We start from the raw sequence: 14804 nt of genomic DNA on the forward strand, positions 1-14804 counted from the left end.
GAAGTCAGAATTCAACAAAAATGAGAAAAGGTCGAGAGGAGAGACAGATCACCATGTAAAAGACTGCCATCACCAGAATGTTCATAACCCAAGGGGAAAGCATAGCCCTGCCAAAATTTTTATTTCAGACAGCTAGTGTTCAAAACCTTGAGACAGCAAATGCTTGTTATTTAGGCCAACCCATTCTGTGGTATTTGTTTGAGTAGCTATGGAATGCTAGGACGTGTAAATGGCTTGTACATGGAAAAAAGACCATTACTGAAAGAAACAAAAGATTACCTAAAAGGAAAGGTGCCCATTGATTGGAAAAATTAATAACATTAAAGACTCAGAACTACACAAAAGGTGATTTATACATTAAATGCAGCAGCCCTTTTTGTAGAAATGGTAATGCTAATCATCAAGTTAATATGAAAGTAGAGTTTCATGTGAATTTGAGGACTGGAATTTCCATTTTGTAAAATAAAATGGTTTGGGGATTTTGATAAGTATTGCATTGAATTGTAGATCACGCTGGTAGAGCTGACATTTTCAAATTTAGGTCTTTGATTCCTTCCAGCAATGTTTTGCAATTTTCAGCATAAAAGTACTTCATCTCTTTGGTAAAATTTAACCCTAGGTCGTTTTTCTTTTAAGAGTAATTTTTATTGGAATTGCTTTTTAATTTCCATTTCAGAATAGTCTTTGCTCTTGCATAGAAACACAAATGATTTTGGAGTGTTAATCTTGTAGTCTGCACCTTTTCTGAATTTGTTTATTCTTTCTAGTAGTTTTCATGTGGACTGCTTGGGAATTCTACATAAAGGATCCTGCCTTCTGTCAATAAAGATAGTTTTACCTCTTCCTTTCCAGTTTGAATGCCTTTTTTTTCTTGTAAATTGCTCTTCAAGTACTTACAGTACAGTGTCGAGTGGCAGTGGTGAAAGTGGTCATCCTCATTTTCTTCCTGACCTCAAAGGGAAGGCATTCAGACTTTCACTAGTGAGGAAAAAGCTAGCTGTCTATTTTTCATATATATCCTTTATCATGTTCAGAAAGTTACCCTCTAGCTCTAATGACTTTATCATGAAAAGTTCTTAGATTTTGTCAAGTACCTTTTCTGTAGCAATTGAGCATTCTGTTAATATGGTGTTTTTATTGCTTGATTTTCTTATGTGGTGCCATCCTCGCATTCCTGGGATACATCCCAGTTATTCATGGTGTATAATTCTTTTAACATGCTGTTGGATTTGATTTGCTAGTATTCAATTGAGGAATTTTGCCTCTGATTTCATAAAGGAAGAATAGTGTTCTGTGTTTTTTTCTTCTGGTATCTTTATCTGACTTTGGTTGGTCTCATAGAATGAATTAGGAACAGTTCTGTTTTAGATTCCTAGTTGCTAAACAAATGTCATGCAATGAATTGGCTTATACAAAGGGAATTTATTGCTTCACAAGTTGAGGCTAAGAGAAGCCCAAAATCTAGTCATTTTCATGATGATGGTTTTCAAAACAAGTAATATCTTCCTTCTTTTTACTTTGGAGTTCATTTATCTCACATTTTATTATAAACTGCAAAGAGAAACCAGGCTGCATCTTCCACAGTAAGTTGGGAAATCTCAGTGAGATGTGTAAGTTAACTGCTTTCAAGTTTTAGCTTCCATCCAGCATGAAAACTCAATTTCATCGAGGTCTGTGCCACGTTAAAACAGGGATCATGGGAGGAGACCCCACGCACTGCTGCCAGCACTCCGGCAGAGGAGCTAAAGTCAACATTGAATTTGAAATATTTAAAGTGGATACATAACTGTTTCAGCAATGCAGACAATTAAGTGCATTGTTCTGGGTGATGGTGCTGTTGGTAAAACATGGCTCCTGATATCTTATACAACAAACAAATTTCCATCTGAATATGTACCAACTGTTTTTGACAACTGTGCAGTCACAGTTATGATTGGTGGAGAGCCATATACTCTTGGACTTTTTGATACTGCAGGGCAAGAGAATTATGATAGGTTATGACCACTGAGTTATCCTCAAACAGATGTGTTTCTAATCTGTTTTTTAGTGTTCTCTCTGTCCTCATTTGAAAATGTGGAAGAAAAGTGGGTACCTGAGATAGCTCATCACTGTTCAGAGACTCCTTTCTTGCTTGTTGGGAGCCAAATTGATCTCAGAGATGACCCCTCCATTGTTGAGAAACTTGCCAAGAATAAACAAAAGCCTATCACTCCGGAGACTGCTGAAAAGCTGGTCTGTGACCTGAAGGCTGTCAAATATGTGGAGTGTTCTGCACTCACACAGAAAGGCCTAAAGAATGTATTTGATGAAGCAATATTGGCTGCCTGGGAGCCTCCAGAACTGAAGAGCTGCAGGTGTGTGCGGCTATGAACATCTTTCCAGAGCCCTGTCTGCACAGCTGGTGTCAGCATCATACTAAAAGCACTGTTTAAATCAAACTAAAGATTAAAATTAAAATTTGCTTTTGCAACAATGACAAATGCCCTGTACCTACCCACATGCTCATGCCCCCTCCCAATACTAATTAATTTTGAATAATTGTGTATTGTCAGGAAAGTGATCGGTACTAGTTTCTGTTTTGTTGTTTCAAAAAAAATTTTTTATTTTGTTAAAAGCAAGGCATGCTTGTGATGACTCTGCAACAGACTAATTTAAATTGTTGAAGCTGATTCCACTCTGGAGCGTAATCTGGGACATCTGTTTTTTTTTTCCTTCTTCTCCCCACCCTCCCTTTTTTTTTGAGGGGGGGAGTTTGAGGAAGTTTGTTTTTATTTAGTTTTGTTTTTTATTCATTAACCAGTGGTGGACAGCCCTTGAGGGAAGGAGGATGGATTGATTCCACATTCCACTTCCTAGATCTAGTTTAGAAAACATGTTCCCCACCTGGTGCTCTTATGAAGGAGTATAGTAAATGCCTCATTTAATAACATACTCCTTTTTGAAAGTTGCCGTTTCTCTCCACTCTTGAGTAGGTTCAGTATTTGATGAAATTAATGAAAGTGGGTGGAACCTGTCTTGCTCCTTCTCTTTTCTGGGATGTGCTATATATGTGACTGTGACTTTCAAGGAAATCTGTTTGTTACTTGAATTTTTTTTTAGAAGTTATTTTCTAACTTCTTTTACTGATAAATGAAGAAAAGTATTGCACCTTTTGAAATACACCAAATGGGTTGAGTTCTTAATTAAAACAATTTTCCCCTGTCAGTTATTGTCTAATATGCTTAGCATATAGATATGCAGCTTAATATGATACGGTGTTCCTAGAACACAACTGAAGACCTGGTATATAGAGGAAATATGGGAGTGTTGCTAAAAGATGTCTATGGAATGATTCACATCCTCTTTCAAGTGTTGGGGTTGGAGGCCTGCTTCATTAAGAAGCTAGGGGTGGCAGAATGATTTGATCTGTGACTGGAAAAGTATTTGCAAGTCCCCTTCACGGAATGGTGAGAGTGGGGAGAAATTCAACTTCCCCAAGTTGAATTCTTGATATTCTCACAAGCAGTGTGGATAACCAAAGCTATAGGCTAAGTCCCCAGTCTTGGGGTTTGTTCACATGAAACTTAACCCCACAAAAGATAGGTCAAGTCTACTTAAAATTTAGGCCTAAGAGTCACCCCCAAGAGAGCCTCTTTTGTTGCTCAGATGTGGCCTCTCTTTCCAGCCAATATGATGAGTAGTCTCACCACCCTCCCCCTCTCTGCGTGGGACATGACTCCCAGGGGTGTGGACCTTCCTGGCAACGTGGGACAGAGATCCTGGAATGAGCTGAGACTCAGCATCAAAGGACTGAGAAAAACCCTAGAATGAGCGAGAATTAACATCAAGAGACTGAGAGAACCTTCTCGACCAAAAGGGGGAAGAGTAAAATGAGGCAAAGTGTCAATGGCTGAGAGATTCCAAACAGAGTCAAGAGGTTATCCTGGAGGTTATTCTTACGCATTAAGTAGATATCACCTTGTTGTTCAAGATGTAGCAGACAGGCTGGAGGGAATTGCCTGAAAACGTACTGCTGTGTTCCAGTAGCCATGTTTCTTGATGATGATTGAACAATGATATAGCTTTCACAATGAGACTCTGTGAATGTGAAAACCTTGTGTCTGATGCTCCTTGTAACTACTATATCAACAGAAGAGTAGAACATATGGAATAAAAATTAATAATAGGGGGAACAAATGTTAAAATAAATTCAGTTTGAAATAGTGGTGAATGAAAGTGAGGGGTAAGGGGTATGGTATGTATAGTCCTTTCTTTCTCTTATCATTTTATTTCTTTTTCTGTTGTCTTTTTATTTCTTTTTCTAAATCGATGCAAATGTTCTAAGAAATGATGAATATGCAACTATGTGATGATATTAAGAATTACTGATTATATATGTAGAATGGAATGATTTCTAAATATTTTGTTTGTTAATTTTTTTAATTAATAAAAAAAGTTTTAAAAAAAGAAGCTAGGGGTGGGAGTGGGGTGGGGAGAACATTTAACAACATGGGGGCCAGTCAGGGGAATCCCCTTATTTCTGTTTTGCAAATGAGAAACCCTAGAGCATCCAGTTGAGGTTCTCTAGTTTAATAAAAATCATGGAAAGGGTCTTATGAAGACTGTTCATGAGTGTTAGTAGGGATATTACCAGCTTATATTTTTCCTTTTTTTTTAATGTTTAGGTAATCTTTTCCATCTTCCCCAATCCTAGTTCTTGTAGATTCATTAGTGTTGAACCAATGCTTTCTCATGTTTCAATTCTTTGTATATGCATTCTTTTCAGATGTATTAAACAAAGAGCCCTTCACAAAATAAGCAAACAAATAAACAGGGATCAACTTTATTCCAGATTCCTGTAATAAAGGAAGTTTGAGCTTTTTAAGAGCTCATCAAAAGTGTATTTAGCACTCTTAGTTCTATCAATGATCTCTTAAATGTACTCACAATTCTTCTAGCGTCTACCTGTTAACTAATTGCAAAGCTGTTTCCACATTTGGGGGAGATTTTTAATAGCAGTACCCCACTCTTGATATTTTATTGGTTGCTAGGAATAAAAAGCTCTTTATTTTCGTAGCAGCCAATACAAATATCATGCAATGGGTCACTTACACAATGGGGATTTATTGGCTTATGGTTTTGAGGCTAGGATAAGTCCAGAATCAAGGTGTCAATAATTCAAGGAAATGAAATTAATTCATTTCTCTCAGAAGATGGTGGCATTCTGGAGCTAGCTGTAGGTGATCCATGGTCTGTGGCCTATTTTTCACATGGCAGTGAACATGGTGACCTCTTCTGGATTTTCCTTTCTTTTCCAGATGCTGTTGACTTTCAGCCTCTGACTTTGCCCTTTGGCTCTCTCTTTGTGACCTTCTCTATAAGGTCTTCACTAATAAGATACCCAATTTCTTGTCTATAAGGTCTTCACTAATAGGATACCCAATCTGATGTCTGGCTACTTATGGTTCCTGGTGTCCATCCCCCACCTATGAGAGAAGCAGCAGCTGGTGGCCCAATCTTTACCTGTGGGATTTCTGTAGATTGGGACAGCAGTGGGAGTCCTCCACTCTTAGTAAAGGGGGAGGGGGGCGAGTCACAGCTCAACACTGAGCCAGATATTGGCTAGTTAAGTGACCACATAGGATCCCATAACTTTCAGCCCCACCCCATCAGATACTGATGGGCACCATTATTTCAGATGCTTTAGAGGAGGAATACATAGCTATCATTTGCTGGCTAGGAGGGAAAATGCAAGAAGGGCTGTGGTGAGTCTTTCCAAACCCTATTCCATTGAAACTTGCCATGATCGCCTGTTGGGAAATAATGATGATCTAACTGCCAAAGCAATGTCCTAATACAAAGCTAAGCAACAACAAAGTCCTAGATGAGGAGAGGAACCAACTTTTATAAATAAACCTGTCAAGATAGTCAGATGACCAGATATCAGCAAAAATCACAAGGCATACTAAAATGATGGCAGATAGGTCTCAGTAAAGGAAGAAATTAAAAACTTGGAGGAGACAAAAATTTGAAACAATAAAAAATGTTCTAACAAATCCAATGAGATGGCTAAAGAGATAAAAGATATTAAGAAGACATTGGGGAAGCAGAAGGAAGAATTTGAAAGAATAAACAAAAATTACATCTTATGGAAATGAAAGACATTGTAGATGTAATTTAAAATATACTAGATACACTCAACAGTTTACTTGAAGAGCAGATGGAAGGATCAGCAAGTTAGAAGATAAAGCAACCAAATTAGAATAGGCAAAAAAAAATGGAGAAAAAATTGGAAAAATTTGAGCAGGGTCTCAGGGAAATGATTGACAACATGAAGTGTACAAGCATATGCATGATGGGTGTCTCAGAATAAGAGAACTGATATGGGCTAGGAAGAATATTTGGGAAATAACAGCTAAAAATATCTAAACCCTTATAAAATATATAAATATGCAAAACCACTCGAAGTCACATACTAATCAATATGTCAAATGCCAAAAAGAGGACAAGAAAATTCTGAAAGCAGCCAGAGAACAGTGTTTCACCACAAGGGAGGCAAAATAAGAATAAGTGCTAATTTCTCATCAGATACCATGGAGGTGAGAAGGTAGTCATATAATATATTTAAGATACTGAAAGTGAAAAATAGCCAGCCAAAAATTCTTTATCCTGCAAATCTGTCATTCAGAAATGAGGAACAACAACAACAAAAAAGAGTGATAGTTTAAAATATTTACAGACAAACAGAAGCCGAGAGAGTTCCTGTAGTAGTTAGATTCAATTGTCAACTTGGCCAGGTGAAGGCATCTAGTTCTGTTGCTGTGAACTTGAGCCAATGGTATGTAAACCTCATCTATTGCTAATTACATCTGCAGTCGGTTAGGAGGCCTGCTGCAATGAATGAGTTTGACTTAATTGGCTGGTGCTTAAATGAGAGAGCACAATGTAGCACAGCCTAAGCAGCTCATCATTCCTCATCTCAGCACTTGCAGCTCAGCCCAGGTCTTTGGAGATGCAGAAAGAAGTCACACTGGGGAAAGTTGTTGGAACCCAGGGGCCTGGAGAGAAGGCTGGCAGAGACCATCCTGTGCCTTCCCATATAAGAAAGAACCTCAGTGGAAAGTTGGCTGCCTTTCCTCTGAAGAACTAACAAAATAAATCCCCTTTTATTAAAAGCCAATCTGTTTCTGGTGTGTTGCATTCCAGCAGCTAGCAAACTAGAACAGTTCCTTAACAAGAATCCTGCCCTACAAGAAATATTAAAGGGATTTCTTCCATCTGAAAGGAAAAGTCAGGAAAGAGAGGCTTGGAGACCAGTACTGAACTGAAGTTAATTAGTTACCCTTACTTAACTTAAAAGGATAAAAAGAAAAAACAGATTGACAAAGGCAAAGGATAAAATGGTTGAAGTAAGTACTGCCCTTTTCAGTATTAACAGTGAATGTTAATGGATAAAACTCCCCAATCAAAAGACATAGACTGGCAGAATGGATAAATAATATGAGCCATCTGTTTGCTGTTTACAAGAGACTCCTTTATTTTAGGTCCAAAGATAGAAATTGGTTAAAAGTGAAAAGAAGAAAAAAGATATTCCATTCAAATAGTAACAAAAAAACAAAAATCTAAAAATAGCCATAGTAATAGAAGACAAAATAGACTTCATATGCAAAAATCTTTTAGGAACAAAGAATGACACTGTATTTTTATTTTTTTGACACTATATTTTTAAAAGGGGAGATTCACCAAAATGAAATAACAACCATAAATATTTATGTACCTAATCAAGTTGCCCCAAAATATGTGAGACAAACTGGCAAAACTGAAGGTAGTAATGGATGTCTCTACAATAAGAGCAGAAGATTTCAATACACCACTCTCTTCAATAAATAGAACATTTAAACAAAGGATGGATATTTAGGAGTAGAAAAAAAAATAATTTCTCCAAAGTACATGCTAAATTGTGTTGTGGGGTGCACTGAAAGAGAGATCACAAAATTCAAAAACTGCAAGCCAATTTGGAGTCTTTATTAGCCAGCTGGTGACTGCTTCAGAAACCCCTGAGAAGGAAGATTCAGAGAGCAGTCCCGTGGGGCTTGCAAGGTGGGCTTATAAAGGCTGAAACTGCAAGCTTTTCCACAGAAGCAGAAAAGGGGTGTTAGTTTCACAGAACCACATCCTGGTTTTGCAGCTGTAAGCAAGCAAGCTTATCTACAGAAGCAAAAAATGCTATTAGCTTTTGCAAAAAACATGTTTGTGTAATTCCCACATCCTGGCCCCACTACTGGGTGTTCTTCATGGGCCTGGCGGGGATTTTCCATCTGGCTGGGGTCGAGCTCCTGTTCCCTTACATTCCCCACTGGTTTTTAGGAAAGAATCAAATAATTGTTTCTGGATCTTGTTCTTGTGTGGGGATGTGGTGATAGTTGGTTCACAAGACCATTAATTTTATTGCTTGTATTTGTTTTTAATATATGCTGTCAGTTTATTATACAGGGTCCAAATATTAAGCCTAATAATATGAGAATTAGGGGTCCCGTTCACCAGGCTTTCAAGGTGGCTGGCTGAAGCTTTTTAATCCAGACCAGGTATCCAGGCTGCACCTGAAATAGATCTTTGTTAGGGGCAGGATTTGTTGGTCCTGGATGGGCTGCTTTCACCAGTTCCTGAGTTTGCTGGGTGACAGATTGCAAAGCCTGTAATGATTTTAGAAGAGAATGGTTATTTAATTCAGCTATTTTCTCTTCCACCCCCAACCAGGGGGGGGTGGTTGCCCAAACATGATTTCATATGGGGTAATTCCTTTAACATAGGGAGTACATCTAGTTCTTAGGAGGGCAAATGGAAGGAGATTCACCCAGTTTTTGCCAGTCTTGAGCTTTAGTTTATTCAAAGTTTCTTTTATTGTTCTATTCATTCAACTTGCTCTGAACTCTGTTGCCTATAAATACAATGTAATTTCCATTTGATATTTAATATTTTAGCTAACAATTGGGTAATTTGGGCGATGAACACTGGCCCATTGTTGGACCCCATTGCAGTTGGGAGGCCAAATTGGGACGATTTCAGAAACTAGTTTTTTTTCACTACTATTTGTGCTGTCTCAGTTCTGGTAGGAAATGCCTCAGCCCATCCAGAGAAGGTGTCGATGAAAACCAGCAGGTATTTGTATCCATATGGACTGGGTAATATTTCCATGAAGTCTATTTCCCACTGTTCTCCTGGGGCTTGTCCCCTCAGCCTGGTTCCTTGGGGCATCTCTTTCCCTTGGCCAGAATTTACCTGGGTGCAGATGTGGCATCTGGATGATATCTGCCAGGCTTGTTGTTGCAGTTGGGGAATGTAGTAATCTCTCTGTAAGAATTCAGTTAGTTTTGTACTGCCCAGGTATGTACTTTGGTAAACCTGGGCAACCAGATTGTGCCCCAGGTGTTCTGACACCAGGATTCTCCCATCCAGGAGAAATTTCCAACCATCTGGATCTGTTTTAGTGCCCAGAGTTTTGCCCAGTTTAATTTCTTCCCTGGTGTAATTTGGAGGGCTCGGCAGTTCCCGTCCTGGTTAAACAGGAAGTATCTGCAGTGTCCCCACTTGTTTTTGAGCAATGTCTTTTGCCGTTTTATCAGCCAGGGCATTTCCTCTGGTGATTTGAGTTTCGGCAGCCTGATACCCTTTGCAATGTATAACGGCTGCCCTTTTTGGCAGCCAGATAGCCTCTAGTAGGGTGAATATTTCTGGTATAGTTTTTATTTCTTTTCCTCCTGATGTAAAAAGATCCTGCTCCGATAGAGTGCCCCATGGACATGTGCAGTTATGAAGGCGTTTCTGCTGTCCATGTAGATGTAGACAACCTTCCCCTTTCCCCACCTTAGAGCCTGGGTCAGAGCTATCAGTTCAGTCTTTTGGGCTGAAGTCCCATGTCCTAGGGCCTGAACCCAGATGACCCAGTCTGCAGTTACCACCACTGTCCCTGCATACCTGATTCCTTCCAAGACATAACTGCTCCTGTCTGTATATAATTCTTCATCAGGATTTGGCCAGGGGTTGTCGGTGAGGTCAGCCCTCAGGTTTGTGAGGTATTCCAGGACCTCATGGCAGTTATGGATAGGCTCAGACAGGTTATCATCCAGGAGTAAGGTGGTGGGGTTAAGGGCTGCCACTTCCAGGACGTGGATTCTTGGGGGATCTAGTAGCAGTACTTGATACTGGGTTATCCGGGCATTTGAGAGCCATTTCTCAGGCAGGCTTTTCAGTAATGTTTCTACTGAATGTGGGGCCACTATTTGTAATTCCTGTCCCAGAGTTAATTTGGATGCTTCTTTAACTAAAATAGCGGTGGTGGCAATGGCCCGGAGGCAGTTTGGCCATCAGCGCTACATAGTCTAGCCTCTTATACACGTAGGCAACCAGCTTTTTCCATGGTCCTAATATTTGGGTTAGACCCTTTTTATCATTCCTTGGGCCTCAGCAACATATAGTTGAAAGGGTTTTGACAGGTCAGGCAAGGTTAAGGCAGGAGCACTCACAAGCACCTCTTTCAGCATTTTAAAAGCCTTTTGCTCAGCCTCGGGACAGGTTAGAGCTTCCTCCTTTCCCCCTGTGCTATTGTACAGGGATCTTGCTATTTCTGCAAACCTGGGAATCCAGAGCCGGCAATATCCAACTGCCCCTAAGGACTTCTGTACCTCCCTTTTTGTTTTTGGTTGGGGTATCCTTGGTATAGCTTCAATCCTATTAGAAGACAGAGCTCTTTTTCCTCCTTCTAATTTATACCCTAAGTATGTTGCTGAACTGGGGCAGAGTTGGGCCTTTTTGGCAGAGACCTGATAGCCCAATTGGGCTAATTCCTGTAACAAGTCTTCGGTTGCCTTTTTTGCAGTCTGACACAGGGTTATTAGCTGCCAGTAAGAGGTCATCCACATATTGTAGGTGGGTTATCTCTGGATGCTCTTGTCTAAAACAAGCCAGATCCTAGCCTAAGGCCTTATTGAACAGGGTAGTAGAATTTTTGAAACCCTCCAGCAGCCGAGTTCAGGTTAGTTCTCCAGAGAACCCCTCTCTGGGTCAGTCCATTCAAAAGCAAAGATGGGTTGATTTACTGCAGCCATGGGAAGCGAGAAGAAGGTGTCCTTCAAGTCGAGAACAGCATAGACCTGCTAGCTGGGAGATAACAGGCTCAAGAGTGTATATGGGTTAGGCACAGTGGGGTGAATGGTTTCAATTCTTTTGTTCATCTCTCGGAGGTCTTGTACTGGCCAGAAGTCGTCGGTCCCGGGTTTCTGGACTCAGAGGAGAGGGGTGTTCCAGGCTGAATGGCAGGGGACTAGAATGCCTGCCTCCTGGAGTCTTTTGATATGGACTGCAATGCCTCTTTTAGCCTTTAACCTTATTGTGTATTGTCGGACTCTGACCGGTGTGGTGGTGCCAGTTAGCTGGACAACAATGGGGGCTGGTGGGTGGCTAATCCTGGTAGGTTAGTCTCTGCCCATATGCCCAGTATTTTCTCCTTAAATTCCTTCAGGTATGGGCTTGGGGTCGGCAGTGCCACCTCTGCAGCAAGTAAATACTCTTCTTACAAGGGGCAAGTGAGGAGGATTGCTGAGGGGTTGGTATTGAAAACGAGCTCGGCCGAGTTGTTTTTGAAAGAGATGGTGGCCTGTAATTTTTGGAGAAGTTCCCTTCCCCAAAGGGGATATGGACACTCTGGCATCACAAGAAACGAGTGGGTGACAGTTCCTTCCCCAAGGTTAGTGATCCTAGTCTTAGTCCATGGGTAAGACTTTGTCTTTCCCATTGCTCCCCATATGGTGATTTTTTCCTTAGATATGGGCCTTGCTCTCTGCTGGAGGATGGAGAAGGTCACCCCAGTATCCACAAGAAATTTTATAGGCTTGTTCCCAATTTCTAAGGAGACCCTGGGTTCCTGGTGGCTCAATAGAATGTAGCCCCGGCCCCTTCAGTTTGCCTCCTCAACCAGAATGGGGCTGGTTTTAGTCCTTTAAGTCCTCTTTTAGGGCATTCATTTTTCCAATGTCCATTCTCTTTGCACTAGGCACACTGGTTCGCACCTCGGCCCAATTTCCTTCCTTGGTTTCCCCTCCATTCCTTAATGTTCTCCCATCTGCCTTTCTGCTTCTCCTGTTTGGTTATTGCAGATACCAAAATTTTCTAGCTATTTTCTTGGACTGTGTGGTCCTGGGGTCATCTCTGTTATTGAAGGTTTTCTGGGCAATCTCTATCAGCTCGGACGGCACCTTTCCCTCAAATCCTTCTAATTTCTGTAATTTTTTCCTTATGTCTGGGGCTGACTGGGTAATAAATGCTATATTTATAGCTCGTCTGTTTTCATGCATCTCTGGATCTATGGGTCTGTACAAGCAGTATGCCTCAAGGAGGCCTTCAAGGAAAGCGGCCAGCGATTTATCCGGCTTCTGTATGGTTTTGCTTACCTGAGACAAGTTGGTCAGCTTCCTGGCCACCACTTGTATTCCCAGGAGCAAAGTGTGGCGATACTGATCCAGAGCCTCCTTACCTCTATTAGTGTTGGGGTCCCATCTGGGACGGGTGGAGGGGAACACAGCCTCCAGTTGAGTTGGCTTGGTAGTAGGCTGTCCGTTGGGTCCAAGAATTAATTTCCTTGCTTCTCATCCATTTCAGTCTCATTCCTTGGAGGTGAAAAGGACCTGAAGGAGTTGTTGGCAGTCATCCCAGGTGGGCTGGTGGGTAAAAAAGACAGTGTCCAAGAGGGAGATGAGGTCTTGGAGTTTTTCGGAGAAAGAGGAATTCTGATTTTTTCCAGTTATACAGGTTGCTAGAGCAAAAAGGGACATAGACCATGAAAAGTGGGCAGTCATCCCCCAGGGCAGGGCTAACCTGCCTCAAGGGTAAAATTGGGGCCCTGGAAGAATCCGGTGATTGTGAACCAGAAGAAGAGTGGTAAGAAGAGCCACTGCTGGTATGAGGGAGGGGGGAACTGAAGGTCACCTCCCGGCTATAGAGGGGCTGATTGCTGCTTCTTGGCCATTTCTCCCCTGTGGTCTTGGGGGGGTGGAGGGGCTGTTGGGTATGGGGAGGGTCCATTAAGAGCATATTTCTGGTGATTCCCTCAATACTGGGTCCCCATTAGTTTTTTTTTTTTTTTTTTTCTGAGAGCTCTTCAGTATGAGGGCCATTTTGGTCCACTTAGGTTTTTCTGTTAAAATTTCAATTCAAATTAGTATGGAGGGGATTTGGTCAGGGTGGCTTGGATTACCAAAAATCGTTCTTTGGACTCTATAAGCTACAGATAGGTCTGTGGTTCCCTCAGGAGGCCACCCAGAACCAAAATTTGGCCACTCCCATGAACAGAATTTTCCCAAGTTAAAGGCATTTACAGGGGCTCCGTAGTCTCTGGCCTTCCACTGAAATTCCTGAAAATTTTTCAAAAAACATTGAAGGGGAGTACGGACAGATGAACTTAATGGACCCATGGTAATTATGACAAAAACTACACTGAGAATGCAATGAAACCAACAGTTGAGAGAAGGGTCAGACTAAACCAAGACACACAAAGCCTATTCTTAATCGATTCCTAACCAGAAGCCCCGGGCAATGTCTTGCTCCGGGACCTGACCTCAAGTAATGCTGTGTCCAGCCTTCAAGAGGTCCCTGACTGGATCCAGTAATGGACTTGTACTCACCAATGAGGTTTCCAGAAACAGATGACTTCACCAGATATCAGATTTTGTATAATTTTGGAGGGTCCTGTAGGACTGACCCAGTCTCTGGTCCTTGCCTTGGGCAGAGGAATGTCTCTTTGAGGCCTTCCCCTAGGCCAGAATGTCCCATCAGGGATAATCTTGCTTAGGCCTCCAAATGTTGTGGGGTGCACTGAAAGACCACAAATTCAAAGACTGCAATCCAATTTGAAGTCTTTATTAGCCAGCAGGCCTCTGCCTCAGAAATCCCCGAGAAGGAAGATTCAGAGAGCAGCCCTGCAGGGCTTGCAGGGTGGGCTTATAAAGGCTGAAACCTCATGCTTATTCACAGAAGTAGAGAAGTGGCATTAGTTTCACAGAACCACATCCTGGCTTTGCAGCTGTAATCAAGCAAGCTTATCTACAGCCAAAAAAGTGCTATTAGCTTTTGCAAAAACATGTATGTGTAATTCCCATATCCTGGCCCCATTACTGGGTGTTCTTCATGGGCCTGGGGGCGGTTTTCCACCCAGCTGGGGTTGAGCTCCTGGTCCGTTACACCTTGAGGTTTTATTTGGGCTTATTTAGTACTGTTTTAGCTCTGGAAGATGTCTTTTTTCTGTTTGTTTTTTCCAAATAGTTTTGTCTATCCAAAATTCTGCATGACCTTCACCAGCAGTCCTGTAGATTTTTGTAAAGGTCTTCAGTAGTATTTGGGAAGTCACCACTACAGAAGGGTACTGGGCTAAGCTAGGACATAGAGGAAGAGCACAGGCAGAATTTAAATAATATTAAAAATTTGGTTCCCTTAGTCCCTACAACTTAAAGAATTCTAATTTGTATATACGCATGTATTTTTCTTTAAGAAATTGGAAAGAGTTCTTCCAAGAATACCCACCTGATACTTTGATATTTAGATAGGGTTAGAATTAGGGCAGTGGTTTGGCTGAGCAAAGGGCAAATTCCCCGAAGTTACTCCAGTAAACTAATCAAGACCCACCTTGAGTGGGTGGAGTCACAGCTCACCTATCACAAATCCTGAAGATGCTTCCCTATGTTTTCTTCTAAGACTTTTTATAATTTGGGTTTTAAAATTCAGGTCAATGATCCATGATATTTTGATTACTGTAGCTTTTTAAATAAGATTTATGG

At 41.2% G+C, this 14804-nt stretch overlaps 1 pseudogene; it reads left to right on the forward strand.

The window, feature by feature from the left end:
* The first annotated feature begins 585 nt into the window (after positions 1 to 585).
* On the forward strand, positions 586 to 4375 carry LOC143650737 (cell division control protein 42 homolog pseudogene; annotated as a pseudogene).
* Positions 4376 to 14804: the final 10429 nt, after the last annotated feature.

Source organism: Tamandua tetradactyla, chromosome 11 (assembly GCF_023851605.1).
Source record: "Tamandua tetradactyla isolate mTamTet1 chromosome 11, mTamTet1.pri, whole genome shotgun sequence".
Lineage (NCBI taxonomy): Eukaryota > Metazoa > Chordata > Mammalia > Pilosa > Myrmecophagidae > Tamandua > Tamandua tetradactyla.